This window comes from Lathyrus oleraceus, chromosome 3, assembly GCF_024323335.1.
Source record: "Lathyrus oleraceus cultivar Zhongwan6 chromosome 3, CAAS_Psat_ZW6_1.0, whole genome shotgun sequence".
NCBI lineage: Eukaryota > Viridiplantae > Streptophyta > Magnoliopsida > Fabales > Fabaceae > Lathyrus > Lathyrus oleraceus.
The window spans coordinates 302,903,301-302,919,306 of NC_066581.1; positions in this window are offsets into that span (position 1 = coordinate 302,903,301).

Sequence of the window (16,006 nt, forward strand, 5' to 3'; positions counted from 1 at the left end):
GGGGGCTATATATTTTGGATAAGTTGAAAGTTCTAGATACTGCAGCTTCAACTTCCATGTATGATTTACCATCATTTCGCTTGATTGTCTTCTACTAGTTTTTATTTATGGCATTCTCAACTTGGGCATGCTTCTGCCTCTAGACTAAAATACTTGGCTTCTAATGGAGCTTTAGGAAAGTTGAAAACTGGTGACATATCTGATTTTTGTGGTTGTAAACTTGCTAAATTTTCTACTTTTCCATTTAATAAAAGTGTATTTGTTTCAAATTCACCTTTTGATCTAGTTGATTCTGATGTGTGAGGTTCTTCACCAGTTCTTACCGAAGGTGGAACTAGAAAAATGTATATTTATCATCATGTTGTCTTTCTCGAACACATATCATTTTACTATTTTTATTTTATTTGCATACTCATACTAGGTCCGAGCTTATTAATATAGATCCTTTTTCCTTTGGTGATGATATTTTTAGTGATTGTAATGTTGAGAACTGCAGGGTTGATACCCATGTTATTCCAGATACAAATTTCCCTTTTGTCCCCATGGTTTTCCAACAACCTATTGCAATTTTTGGTTCTACTCCACATACAACAACAACAACAACACCTCTTCACCCCATCTTCCTCGTCGTTATCCTTCGTGTGATTGTAAGTCTACTAAGTTTCCTGATTTTGTTTATTCCACTTATTCTACTTATTTTTCTTCTTTTCTAACCTTTATCCATAGCTTGTTTGTTCTATATTCCTATAAAAAAATCTATACTTGATCCTCTTTGGAAGCAGGCTATGGCAGAGGAACTTGTTGCTTTGCACAAGACAAATACTTGGGACTTAGTACCTCTTCCACCAGGAAATGTGCTATTGGGTCTTGTCGTTATCCTTCCCATGATTGTAAGTCTACTAAATTTCATGATTTTGTTTATTCCACTTATTATACTTATTTTTATTCTTTTATAACATGTATTTATAGTTTGTATATTTTGTCTTCTTATGAAAAAGATATACTTGATCCCCTTTAGAAACAGGCTATGACAGAGGAACTTGCTTCTTTGCACAAGACAAATACTTGGGACTTAGTACCTCTTCCACCAGGAAACATGTTATTGGGTCTCATTGGGTATGCAAGATCAAAACTAAATTTGATGGTACAATTGAGCGATATAAAGCTCATCTTGTTGCCAATATGACCATTATTCACACCCTTATTGTTGTTGCATCTATTTGTCAGTGGCATGTTTCTAAAATGGATGTAAAAAATTCATTTGGTGATCTTCATGAGGAAGTTTATATGATTCCTCCTCAAGGTGTTTCTCATAATCAAGGGGAAGTGTGTAAGTTAAAGAAAGCCCTATATGGTTTGAAATAAGCTCCACAAGCTTGGTATGAGAAGTTTTCTATTGTGATTACATCTCTTGGATTCCACCCTAGTGATAATGACTGTGCTTTATTTGTCAAGTCCGTTTCTCATGGTCGTATTATACTCTCCTTGTATGTTGATGATATGATTATTATTGGTGATGACATTGGTCAGATTAATAAGTTGGAGTTACAATTATCTAAGTAGTTTGAGATGAAGGATTTAAGCACTCTTCGTTATTTTTAGGGATTGAAGTTGCCTACTCCGCTAAAGGTTATCTTATTTCCCAATGCAAGTGCATTGCTAACATTCTTGAACAAGCTCGCTTATCTGATACTCGAGCATCAGATATCCCTTTTGAGCTAAATATGAAATATGCTTATTCTGATGGAGTTATTCTACCAGATCTCACCTTGTATCATACTTTGGTTGGAAGTTTGGTGTACCTTACTATTACTAGACCTGATATTGCTTATGTAGTATATGTTGTGACTCATTTTTTTCTACTATAATACATTGGGCATCTGTACTTCGTATTTTCTGTTATCTTTGAGGAACGTAATTTCAAAGTCCCTTATTCCCGTAAACCTCTTCCTTAGAATTACATGCTTACTTTGATACTGATTGGGTTAGGGATCCTATTAATCGTAAGTCGGCCATGTGGTTTTGTATCTTTCTAGGAGACTCTCTTATCTTTTGGAAGAGTAAAACATAAGACATCTTCTCTTGCGCTTCTATAGAAGCAGAGTATCGTGCAATGTCTTCCACTACCATTGAAATAGTTTGGCTTCGTTGGTTACTCTCTAATATGGGTGTCTCTCTTTCTGGATCGACTCATATGTATTGTGATAACAAGAGTTCGATTCAAATTTCCCATAACTAAGTCTTTCATGAGCGTACAAAACATATCGAGATTGATTTTCATTTCACTCATAATCACTTTTAGAGTGGAACCATTACTTTTCCATTTTTTATTCAACTTCACATATTACTAATTTGTTCACAAAAACTCATTCCATCAAATATTTTTGTTTCTTTATTGAAAAAATCTAAATTCTTCATGTGTAACACCCTACTTCCCAACTCGAAAAATAAATAAATAAAATATGTATATACAAATAATCTCTAAGCAGGATGCTACTCCACATCAATAAAACATGTAATGAACCACATTATAATAAAACTTGACTCATTTGATAAGCATTAAAATTTTAAAACATTTGGCACAAAGAGCCACACCCACAATAAGTTTGAAAAGGTGGTTCAAACATCAAAAATCAACATAAATATATGCAATCTAAAATTAAATAACAAAATAACATGTTCCCCATTGTGTTACATATCAGAGCAACTCACACTATAGACTCGGTCACAATCAACTAAAGAGGCACAACACCACCCTCAACCTCAAGCTCCTACCCAGGTACCTGATCATCTGTACTTCATAGGAGAACAAATACAATAACACAAAATGGGGTGTTAATATATTCAAATAATAAATGGTGTACAAAACAATCAGGATAGATTCACACACTACAGAGTCATACACATATCACATATGCACCTCAAAATCATGTATTTACATCTCACACACATCATAGTCAAACCCATACAAATCATACAAGAGTATTCATCAATACACAATCATCTCATTTTCACATTCCTTATGTAATGCAATGCAACAATCGACTTAACTCATACTCGTCACAGTCCCCACCCTGAACCGGATCAGAACTCAACTATATATGCATGCAATATCGACTCAACATTTGGTTCTTCATACGAACCAAATTTCAATCAACTGCGAGACCCGAGCCCTTAGTCCGATCTCCAAGCCTCCAATGTGATCTTAGGATAAGCCACTGGTCCTCACTATGACCTATCAAACATGCCTTTTCACAACAACGACAACACATGATGCATGACATTTCAAAATGCAATGACAATAATATAACAATGAATACAATCCCACTTTGATTTTAAACACTCACATAAGAACAACATGGTAAATATTATAACCCTACTCTGCCTGAAATCACTCACACATTCACTGCGCCACGAGTCGTTCTCACTTTGAAACACTCGTCTTATCAATCATCACTAAGCATGTAGAATTATCACACAATTATACATACAATACACAACATATATTCACACATTGAATATACATTTATATAAAAATCATATCATAATGCACTACCATGAGGTAGCTCTGTATGTTAGCTCTCCAGCGCTTCGAACGACACTTCATTTGGACTCACGGAACCAAATTTATGGTCAAAATCGTCGGGGAATAAATATGGTTAAACTTAGATTTTTCTTCAAATATTACTCAACATCAATCGATTGACATAAGATATCAATTGACTGACATTAAACTCATTTTCTCATTACCTTTCCAAAAATTCACTCCAGGACTTCATGCAATCAATTTAATTCACAATGACAACCAATCGCCATCAAATTTTTTTCTCTAAAAATACACACATGAAATCGATTGACATCTTGTGTCAATCGATTGACATAGTAAAAATTTATAAATTAACAAGAAAGCAAGCGATTGACATATGGAGTCAATCGATTGACATGATACAATTTTCCCAAAAAATCCAATTTTCGCAGCAACGTCCATCTCCCTCATCATCTACATCTCATAGATAAACCAATCTTCATTATAACATTCAAAACACAACAATTTCACATTCTAATAGGACCAACACATCAATTAGCCCCCCTACCCACCAATTACATTTATCTATCATTTTTATCATGAATTGATCAATTATAATCATGCCCTAAAATCCCAACCCTCAACAAAACTTCATCATACAATCAATTGATTCATGAACAAACAATAACACAATAGCAAACACAATTTATCACATCAATGTATGGTGAAAATAGAATCATAATGTCATACCCCAAAATTTGCCCATTGATCTTGCAAAACATTTCTCGAAGCACTCCAACTTATTCTGCAAGGCACTGACCTTAAAGGAACAGAAGCCCAACTCACAACAGACTCAATCCAGAAAAAGGCCCAAACTAGCTTGCTCGCTAGGCGAGCAACTCCTTCGCCTAGCGAACCTTTCGCTACAATACTCGCCTAGCGAAGCTTGCGATATATCAGAATTTTCGGGTTTCATTCTGAGCCCATTAGGTCACCACAATCACTATAAATACCGACACTTCAGTCACGGAAAAAGGGAAGACGAAGACGGACGGAAACCCTGGCATAGAAACCCTGGAGACCAGCTTAAGGAATTCCGAGTAAAGAAACCCTAAAGGCCGCTCATCCGCTCCGCCGCCCAACTCCATCCGATACCAAGAGTGGTCAGTCCCTTCAACATCGCAGCTCAGTTGCAAACAGGTTTGCGCATCGCTACTGTTTTATGCTTTTAATCGGTAATCTCTATATACATAAAGCATCATGATTAAATTTTCGGATATGTAATTTGACTTCACATGCGAATTTAAGTATGCTTGAATATCCTGAATGCTTGTCCATGCTATTCCTGTAATTAAATACCATAAAGGTCAGGGTTCCAGAGATCATGCTGCTGTCAAACTCAAAACCCGTAGCCGCTCGCTAGCACATCGCTAAGCGAGCCTGTAGCGAGCACTCGCTAAGCCTTCGCTAGGCGAAGCAGGATCGAACGAGACAGTGGCTGTTTTGTTTCTTTTCTGTTCTGCCTTATGTTTATCTAATCAAGATTCATTATAATTTTGCATTATTTGGCCTGACTTTATGACTGTTGTGTTGTAGTGCAATTTTCAATTGTACTTTATCTCGATGCTCTAACCCGTGTGCTGAATTGTGTAAAGGTTTACATATTCCCGAGGAAATGGCCGGCTAAGTATTCCACTTTATGTGTGGGATATCCTTATGGAGATGGATTCTGAATTACTTAATTTTAATGTGGAGACTCATCCTAAATTATCTAGCTGATTTTAATGTATTGATTTCATCGATTTTAATGTAGACCTAATTACTTAATCGATTACGGCTATCCAATTAATTGCAAAACCTTGCCTTTAAATATGCGATCTTGGACCTCTCTTTGTTACCCTACGATATTACGGTATTATGGTCATGTCCCGCGAATATGGGGATGCACTTAGCAAAGACCCAAAGACCCTTCGGTTAAATCATCATAGTCCCTCGAATGTTGCCTTTGTCCCTCGATGACCCTTCGGTGTAGCCCACAGTTAAATGATGATTGTCCCTTCGAATGCTAAGGTATCCTCACAACTGTTGCCTTCAATGACCAATCGATGACCCTACGATGACCCTTTAACATCCAAAGGATAAAACTACTCACTTCTCAATAGTAAGGACAGTTTTACCCTCATAAGGATAGGAAATGCCCGTAAAGACCTTGGATAGGTATAATTCTTAATTGCTTATTCATAACTTAAAATACTTTTCACACCTCACACCTTTCAAAACATCTTCTAGAAAATCACCACTTGGCATACATTCGTACTAGGATCATTGCCGAGTTATATTTTTCTAAACGACTTTCAAAACTAAACGAGATAACCACTTTGTATACATTCATACAAGAATCATTACAAAGTTAAATTCTCCTTTTCAAATCATTTTCTCAACATTTCTCAAGCACTTTTTCAAACTAGAAAAACATAAATGATTAAGCAATTAAGAGCCCATGGATAACCATGGATACAAAGGGTGCTAACCCCTTCCCTTTGTATAATGTACCTCCCGAACCTAAATCTGAATTAAGGTCTTTCCTGTTCTTTTCCACCTTTCCTTATGGGATAAAAGAAAAGTCGGTGGCGACTCTTGCTAACCGCGACATTCGCTTTCTAAAGCAAAAACACAAAAGGTCAGTTCACCGTATGACAGAACTGGCGACTCTGCTGGGGACACAAAGAGAGGTCACCTTAAAAAAAAAATCATTTATGTTTTCAGATTGTTCCTTCTTTTAAGGGTATTTTTGAGTGAAAGATCCTACACCCGGATCTAGTGTACCTTAGGTAAGTAGCAATAGATCATCACGACTATCCGGCGTATACTGGAATGGTCAAAATGATGGCTACGGTTAATGTGACACTTTGGATGTCCTGATGTTCCTCATGTTTACTTGAGGAAAAATTTGGCATTCGCGTGGCGTCATCAAAGCATTAACCAGACCTTTAGAACCCTAATTGACTCATCCTAGCCATTAGAAAGTAGTGAGATAACTGACTTCAGTTCCGACTGAGGTTGGTTGAGACTCGATACTACACTCTTTGAGATTGGACTTTAGGGAAGCTTCGGTCAACCACCTGGTGTTGCACTGAAGTGGACTTAAATAAAGGTCAATGATTGGAGATCCTTCTAGAACCCGGTTACTATTCTAGGACAGGTTGAACCAACCAAACTTCAGTGGGGAGGGTACTTACCTATGGAACTCATGCAAGCCTTAAAACCTAGGAATGATTGTTGTGTGACTTGCTTGTGCTTGTTATTTACTTAACATCATAACATCATAACATCATAACACCATGGCATCATACTAACCATTTCAAGGACTTAGGGATTTAGCTTTGCTCTATTAAACAGGTTATGGCTTCCAGGAAAACTATCCGGATCAATCTTGTAGCAATCTCTCCTCAACTCAAGGATTTAGTGTCGGAACTTCCCGACCATGCTCAGTTCATCAAGAAACATGGTTCTATTCTCAATTTGGTTACCACTGGTTTCAAAGAAGATATGATGAGAGTTCTATTCCAGTTCTTCGATCCTAAACATCATTGCTTCACCTTCCCAGATTATCAGTTGGTACCCACATTAGAAGAATTTTCCAGGCTGCTTGGGATACCTATTCTTGATCAAACACCTTTCAGTGGTTTAGAAAAGATTCCGAAGTCTGAAGAAGTTGCCGCAGCTTTACACATGACAAAGTCTGACATTGAAGCTAATTGGGTAACAAGAAGTGGAGGTAAGGGTTTACTTGCCAAATTTCTAATAAATAAGGCCCGAGAATTCCTAAAGGTTATGAATGTCCATGCTTTCGAAGATGTCCTAGCATTACTAATCTATGGTTTGGTGTTGTTCCCTAATCCAGACCAATTCATAGACATGAATGCTATTAAGATATTCCTCACTCATAACCCTGTGCCTACTTTGCTCGGAGATATTTTGCATTCTTTTCACACCCGTACTATGAAGAGACAAGGGACTCTCATGTGCTGCATACCTTTATTGTCTAGGTGGTTTATTTCGCACCTTCCTCAATCAGTCTTGAAGAATGATCAAAACTTGAAATGGTCTCAAAGGATAATGTCGCTCTCCCATTCAGACATCCGCTGGTGTCCTCATCTCAGAGAAAATGTTATCCTCATCGACCGTTGTGGAGAATTCCCTAATGTACCACTCATGGGGATAAGAGGAGGTATTACTTATAATCCTGCCTTAGCCTTACGTCAGTTTGGTTGTGCTCGAAGAGATGGTCCACATGAAATGATTATTCAAGGTGCAGTGTTTGACTATGACAATGACTCTCAAGGTCTCCGTCAAAGGTTTGTACGAGCTTGGGGCATGGTGAAAAGAAGTACTTTAGGATAGAAAAACTTTATTCCTATGGAGCCTTATCTCAGATGGGTACGCGCAAGAGCTCGTGAACTTGTCATGCCATATCTTGCAGTTGGGCCATTGATTGTTGAACCAGGAGTTGAAGGGGATGTTTCTCAGATCATTCCTTATCCAGATATGCCTACCGATGTTGAGGAATTGAAGAGATCCTGGACCCAGTTGAGAGAGGAAAGGGATACTTTCGAAGTTCAGTTCAATGCAGAAAAGAAGAAAGTACTAGAGCTCACCAGCCAGCTTAATGAGGAGCGAAGACTCAATGCGTATCTTCGCCCAAAAAGAAGCCGCCCCTGGGAGACTTAAGCTTTCATTGTATTTTTATTATTTTCTTTTTGTAATGAACATTGATCAAGAAATTAGTAATAAAAGTTCCTCTCTTTTTGGTAGTTTACGCAAAGTTAAATTCCAAAAGCCCTTGAAAACATTTCATACATTGCATTGCATGACATAACATTGCATAACAGGTATTCCAAAAGACCATATTCTCACAGTCTTCCTCTTAAATAGAAAAATGGCTCTCGAACAAACTGTCAAAGATCTCCAGGCTCAGAATGCTCAATTCCAGGAGATGATGCTGAGCTTATCCAAGGGGCAGGAAGAACTGAAGGCTCTCTTGCTCGAGCAGAAGAAAGACCCGAAACCTGTGAGTTACATTAACCCGGGAAGGAGGCGTAAAGGACAGGCTGCAGGAATCAAGATCAGAATGCCGAAGGATCAAGAAGAGGAAACAGAGAATGATTCAGAATAGGAGAATGTTGATCTCTTCAACCCTGAGGACGACGATGAAGATTATGAGAATGAACAGTACTCTCCAAAAGATGGCAAGTACAAGTTGCTAGAAGAACGTATGCTAGCTATGGAAGGCCAGAAGGCGCCCGGTCTAGATTTTGAAAGTTTGGGTCTGGTTTCCGACGTGGTCATTCCCCGCAAATTCAAGATCCCCACCTTCACTAAGTACGATGGTGCGTCTTGTCCTCAGATGCATCTGAGAGCTTATGTGAGGAAGATTCAGCCGTATACCACTGATAGGAAGCTATGGATCCATTTCTTCCAAGAGAGTCTGTCTAGCACACAGTTAGAGTGGTACTATCAGCTCGAGAGCTCTAATATCCGCACCTGGACTGATTTAGCAACAGCTTTCTATAAACAGTACCAGTATAATTCTGAACTAGCACCTACTCGGCTACAGTTGCAGAATATGACTATGGGATCTAAAGAAAGTTTCAAAGAATATGCTCAAAAATGGAGAGATTTGGCTGGCAGAGTCAAACCCCCTATGACGGATCGGGAATTAGTAGACATGTTCATTGGTACGCTGACTGGCCCATTCTACAGCCATCTACTGGGAAGTTCTTCATCGGGTTTCACTGAACTTATACTGACAGGTGAACGGGTGGAGAGCGGCATTCGAAGTGGAAAGATACAGGCGACTACCTCTGCGAGCGCCAAAAGGTCCTATCAGGGGAGGAACGAATCAAATGCTGTGTACAGTCAAAGGGGTCGTAGCAAGAAGAATCGTGACCATACCATTGGAGCAGTTACGATTGCAGCACCGCCATCTCAAAACTTCCAGCACAGACAAGACAGGCCAAGAAGGCAGTTTACCAAGATCAATATGACTTTAGCACAGGCACTGTAGGGTATGCTAAAAGCAAATTTGATCACCCTCAAAGATCCTCCTACGAATCCCAACACCACTTCCCCTCGTTATAATCCCAATGCCAGGTGCGCGTATCACTCCGATAGCCCCGGGCATGATACAAACGATTGTTGGTCGTTGAAGAATAAAATCCAGGATATGATCGATGTTGGGGAAATTGAATTTGAGCCTCCGGAGATTCCTAATGTCATCACTGCACCTATGCCTAATCATGACAAGGCTGTTAATGTTGTGGATGACTACTCTCATATTTCTAATGTAGCTGACTTAGCATCTCCTCTCCTGGCCATCAAGAAGAAGTTGTTGCAAGCTGGTTTATTTCCAGGTTGTGCGGAAAATTGCGATCTCTGTATACTCCGACCCAATGATTGCCTGAAATTGAGGAATGGTATTCAACGACTGATAGATGATCGTACAATTCTCTTTGAAAGGATTCCTAAGGTGGAAAACACTGTTGAAGAAATATCTGTGATTGCAAGGTCCAAAGTTCCAGTGAAGATTACGGCTCCCAGAGTACCTGTAAAGATTACTGCTGAGCCGAAGGTAGCTCCCCTAATCATTACTGCACCTGGCCCAGTACCGTATTCCTCAAGCAAAGCCATTCCGTGGAATTACGGAGGTGATGTTTACATCCATGGCGTAAAGCAAGTTGGTAATGCTGCTAATCCTAATGACATTGTTGGGACTAGTAAAATTACCCGAAGCGGAAGGATCTTTTCTCCAGAGATCTCACCTCCAGTTCCCGAAAACCGAGGAAAGGAACCAGTCAACCCTTCTCAGTCAGAGACACCGGTCGAAGTTACTACTGAAGATATTGCCAAACAAGAAATGGAAGAAGTGCTGAAAATCATCCGCAAGAGTGATTTTGATGTGGTAGAACAGTTGGGGCATACCCCGTCTAAGATCTTGATGTTATCCTTGTTGTTATCTTCTGAATCTCATGCCAATGCCTTGATAAAATTCTTGAAGACTGCCCATGTACCTCAGGAGACCTCCGTCGATCAGTTCGAAAACTATGTTGCTAACCTGACTGTTGACGATGGCCTAGGTTTTTCTAATGCTGACCTGACACCAGCAGGGAAGAATCACAATAAAGCTCTGCATATCTCCATTGAGTGTAAGGGGATCACCTTGTCTCATGTGTTGATCGATAATGGCTCTTCTTTGAATGTGCTACCGAAAGCCGTGCTCGATAAACTTGACTGCAAGAGCATTGAACTGAAGCCTAGTGACATTGTGGTGCGTGCTTACGATGGTGCGAAGAGTGTTGTCCATGGTGAAGTGGTTCTCCCTATCAAGATAGGACCTCAGGTTTTCAACACTACCTTTCATGTAATGAACATTCGTCCCGCCTATTCCTACTTGCTGGGACGCCCTTGGATTCATGGGGCAAGTGCTGTAGCTTCGTCTCTCCACCAAAAGCTGAGGTATCCAATAGAGGGTAAGATTGTCATTGTGTGTGGAGAAGAAGAGTATATGGTCAGTAGTGTGCATACCTTCAGATACGTCGAGATGGATGGTGAATTCTTTGAGACTCCCTCTCAGTCATTTGAAGTAGTTCCTCCAACCAGTCATGTCCTTAAGCCGACTCCCCGTGTGCCCAAGGTTGTTCGTGCTCCTCCCGCCATGATTTCTCTGAAAGATGCTCAAGCCGTGGTTGAAGATGGTGGTCGTACTGGCTGGGGTCAACTGATCGATGTACCGTACAAGTCTGATAAATTTGGCCTAGGGTTTAGCTCTAGGAAGGTAGTCAAGAATCAGATTAATGCCGTAGAAGATGCTGACAGCGATTGCAACCTGGATAGCTGGATTTACCCAACAATTGGTGACGGACTCAATAATTGGAAGGCTGAGGACACTATCCCGATTTCCTTTAGTCAGGAGTAATTGTTATTGTCTATTTTAGTGTTGCAAATTCTTTAATGTTTATAATTGAACTTCTTAAAGCATTGTGTCTAGGCCCGGGGCACAATAGCTAGTTTGTTAAGGGTTTGTCATTTCATAAGCATATTCACATTCAATAAATCAATGGACTTTTTGCATTCAAATATTGCGCTCTTTATCTTTCTTGCCATCTTCCAAACAAGCTATGTTTTCTTACACACACTCACGTAACAAATTGCAGATCCGTACCCACTCTGGATCCTGTTGATAATAGTCCTACTACTGTTCATTATGACTTTGAAAATCCGATCTACCAAGCCGAGGAGGGAAGTGAGGAAGAGTGTGAAGTCCCTGGTGAACTGGCCAGACTGTTACTGCAAGAGGAAAATACCATACAGCCGCATGAGGAATCAATTGAAATTGTAAATCTGGGTACTGAAGTAGACAGGAAAGAAGTCAAAATAGGAGCGGGCTTGGAAAACAGTGTCAAAGAAAGATTGATCCAGATGTTACATGACTATGTAGAGATTTTCGCTTGGTCTTATGAAGACATGCCCGGACTGGATACTGATATAGTAGTGCATCGGCTGCCGATGAAGGAAGATTGTCGTCCTGTTAAGCAGAAGGTTCGTCGCATGCGTCCTGAAATGTCTGAGAAAATCAAAGCCGAAGTTATGAAACAATTCAATGCCGGTTTTCTAGCCGTTACTTCTTATCCTCAATGGGTTGCTAATGTGGTACCAGTGCCGAAGAAGGATGGTAAGGTGCGAATGTGCGTAGATTACAGAGATTTGAATAAAGCAAGTCCCAAAGACAACTTTCCTCTCCCGCACATCGATGTTCTGGTAGATAACACCGCTCAACACAAGATATTCTCATTCATGGACGGCTTCTCAGGTTATAATCAGATTAAGATGGCGCCTGAGGACATGGAGAAAACTACGTTTGTGACGCAATGGGGCACTTTCTGTTACAAAGTAATGCCATTCGGTTTAAAGAATGCGGGGGCAACGTACCAGCGTGCTATGGTGGTCTTGTTCCATGATATGATCCATCATGAGATAGAAGTATATGTGGATGACATGATAGCCAGATCTCATACTGAAGAAGAACATCTCGATCATTTATACAAACTGTTCGAGAGGTTGAAGAAATACAAGTTGAGATTGAACCCGAACAAATGCACCTTTGGAGTAAGATCCGGTAAACTCTTAGGCTTTATTGTCAGTGGTAAAGGAATTGAGGTCGACCCGGCTAAGGTGAGAGCTATTCAAGAAATGCAAGTTCCCCGTACGGATAAAGAAGTCAGAGGTTTCTTGGGACGGTTGAATTACATTGCCCGATTTATCTCCCATTTGACCGCTACCTGCAAACCCATCTTCAAATTACTGAGGAAAAATCAAGAGATGATATGGAATGATGAATGTCAAGAAGCTTTTGATAAAATCAAGAAGTATCTCCAGGAACCTCCCATTCTGATACCACCAGTTGAAGGAAGACCTCTAATCATGTATTTGACCGTATTAGAAAGTTCAATGGGGTGTGTGTTGGGGCAACATGACGAGTCTGGTCGAAAAGAGCATGCCATATACTACCTTAGCAAAAAGTTTACCGACTGTGAAACAAGATACTCACTGCTCGAGAAAACTTGCTGTGCTCTGGCCTGGGCTGCTCGCCGACTAAGACAGTATATGTTGAATCATACCACTTTATTGATTTCTAAGATGGATCCTATCAAATATATATTTGAGAAACCTGCTCTCTCCGGAAGGATAGCAAGATGGCAGATGATTTTAACAGAGTATGATATCCAGTATACTACCCAGAAAGCAATCAAAGGAAGCGTGCTAGCTGATCATTTGGCTCATCAAGCGGTGGACGATTACCAATCTATGAATTTTGAGTTCCCAGATGAGGATGTCATGCTTGTTACTGATTATGAAAAACCTGGACCGGATGAAGGATCCGAACTGGGATCCCGATGGACTATGGTTTTTGATGGATCTTCTAATGCATTGGGCAATGGCGTCGGTGTTGTAATTATTTCTCCCAGGGGTTACCATACACCTTTCACCGCTAGACTATGTTTTCATTGTACCAATAATATGGCTGAGTATGAAGCATGTATTTTGGGACTCAAGGCTGCTATAGACCTGCGAATCAAGTTTTTGAGCATGTACAGAGACTCAGCCTTAGTAATCAGTCATATCAAAGGAGAATGGGATACTAAACATCCGAATCTCATCCCTTATCGAGAGCGGGTATTGACGTTAATCCCATACTTTGAAGAGATTACATTTGAACATATTCCACGGGAAGAGAATCAGTTGGCGGACGCATTGGCTACCATGTCATCTATGTTCAGAGTCAGATGGGACAATGAAGCTCCCAGGATTACCATTGAACGATTAGATGAACCAACATATTGTTATCAACTTAATACTGAGGGAGTAGAGGAGAAACCTTGGTTCCACGAAGTGAAAAGATATTTAGAAACTCAGGAATACCCTGAAGGGGCATCCATCAATGACAGAAAATTCCTGAGGAAGTTCTCCGCTAAGTTCTTTTTGAGTAATGGAGTATTATACAAACGTAATCATGATTCGACTCTGCTTCGCTGTGTGGATAGAAAGGAAGCAGAAAGGATTATGGAAGACATGCATGACGGTGTTTTCGGGACCCATTCTAGTGGACATACAATGGCCAAGAAGATTCTGAGATCAGGGTATTATTGGTCTACCATGGAAACTGATTGCCACCATCACTCCAGAATTTGTCACAAGTGCCAGATCTATGCGGATAAAGTACATGTGCCTCCTGCTCCATTAAACGTGTTGACAGCTCCTTGGCCCTTTGCAATGTGGGGCATTGATATGATTGGAGAGATTAAACCTACTGCTTCTAATGGACATCGTTTCATTCTTGTTGTTATTGATTACTTTACCAAGTGGGTAGAGGCAGCCTCATTCGCTTTTGTTACCAAGAATGTGGTGGCACGGTTCATCAAGAATAGTCTTATTTGTCGATATAGCATCCCTGAAAGAATTATCACTGACAATGGTACTAATTTGAACAACAAGATGATTACTGAACTCTGCACGCAGTTCAAGATAAAACACCATAACTCTTCTCCGTACCGGCCAAAGATGAACGGCGTCGTGGAGGCTGCTAATAAGAATATTAAGAAGATTATACAAAAGATGACAGTAACGTACAAAGACTGGCATGAGATGTTACCGTTTTCTCTCCATGGTTATCGCACTTCAGTGCGCACTTCGACAGGGGCAACTCCGTTCTCTTTAGTCTACGGAATGGAAGCCGTTTTACCAATGGAAGTTCAGATTCCCTCTCTAAGAGTCATGAAAGAGGCGGGCTTAGATGAGGATGAATGGATTCAGACTCGGCTCGATCAGATAAATTTGATTGATGAGAAGAGACTTGCGGCTGTTGGTCATGGGCAGATATATCAGAAGCGCATGACCCAGGCATTTAACAAAAAGGTCAAGAGACAGGTGTATCAAATTGGCAACTTGGTAATCAAGCGTATCATCCTACCACAAGGTGATCCCAGAGGCAAATGGACTCCCACATACGAAGGGCCGTTTGTAGTTAAGAAAGTATTCTCTGGTGGAGCCATGATGCTTGCTACAATGGATGGAGAAGATTTCCCGCATCTTGTGAACGCGGACATAGTTAAAAAATACTACGCATGAAAGACCCGCTAGGTCGACGTATATAGGCAAAAGTAAGGGCATCCCGGCGAACCAAAAGGGTTCGGGCAAAAATTAGGGATAAACATATAAAAATGTACACCCGGCAAGTCGAAAACCTGAAAAGGCGGCTAAAAAGGGTATCCTGGTGGACTGAAAACCTAAAAAGGCGGTCCAGGCAAAAATTAGGGATTAAAGCGTATGACTATGTCCCGTTCTCAGTCAGCTTCACCCAAGTTCAAAGGACTGAACAAGCTAATCACTTTTATCCGACCGCAGGAGATGAGAGGCTTGAAGACATAATGACAATAGTGGAATTAAAATCAACAGGACTTTTTCTGCATAGCTTTCTCTTTGTTTTCTTGACAATTTCCTCTTACTAGGATTTCTGTCTCCTTGTACACAAATTGCCTGTTTATAGGCCCTCTTTCAAAATCAATACAATGTCATTTCCAAAAAGATATTTTGTTTTTACTTTTTCTGTTCTGTTTGCGTAAACGTCCATTGATTTAATTTGAATTAATATATGCATTTGAATATGATCATTTTTTACCAAAAATACATGCATAAAATAGCAATAGTGGTTACTAAAAGACTTCAGGATCAAGGATAAGGTCTAACCATGCTTTCCAAGGAATCCAGTTGCTAATTCTATTCCCCAACAAAAGCCAGTTATTCCCCAGAAGAAATTGGCATCACTAGACAAATTGGTCATCTCTTCCGCCCCCAGCCAGGCTTCTGCTGAGCATTTCTGCCATCAGACAGAAATCAAATACCCCCAGCTGAGAAAGGGTCATC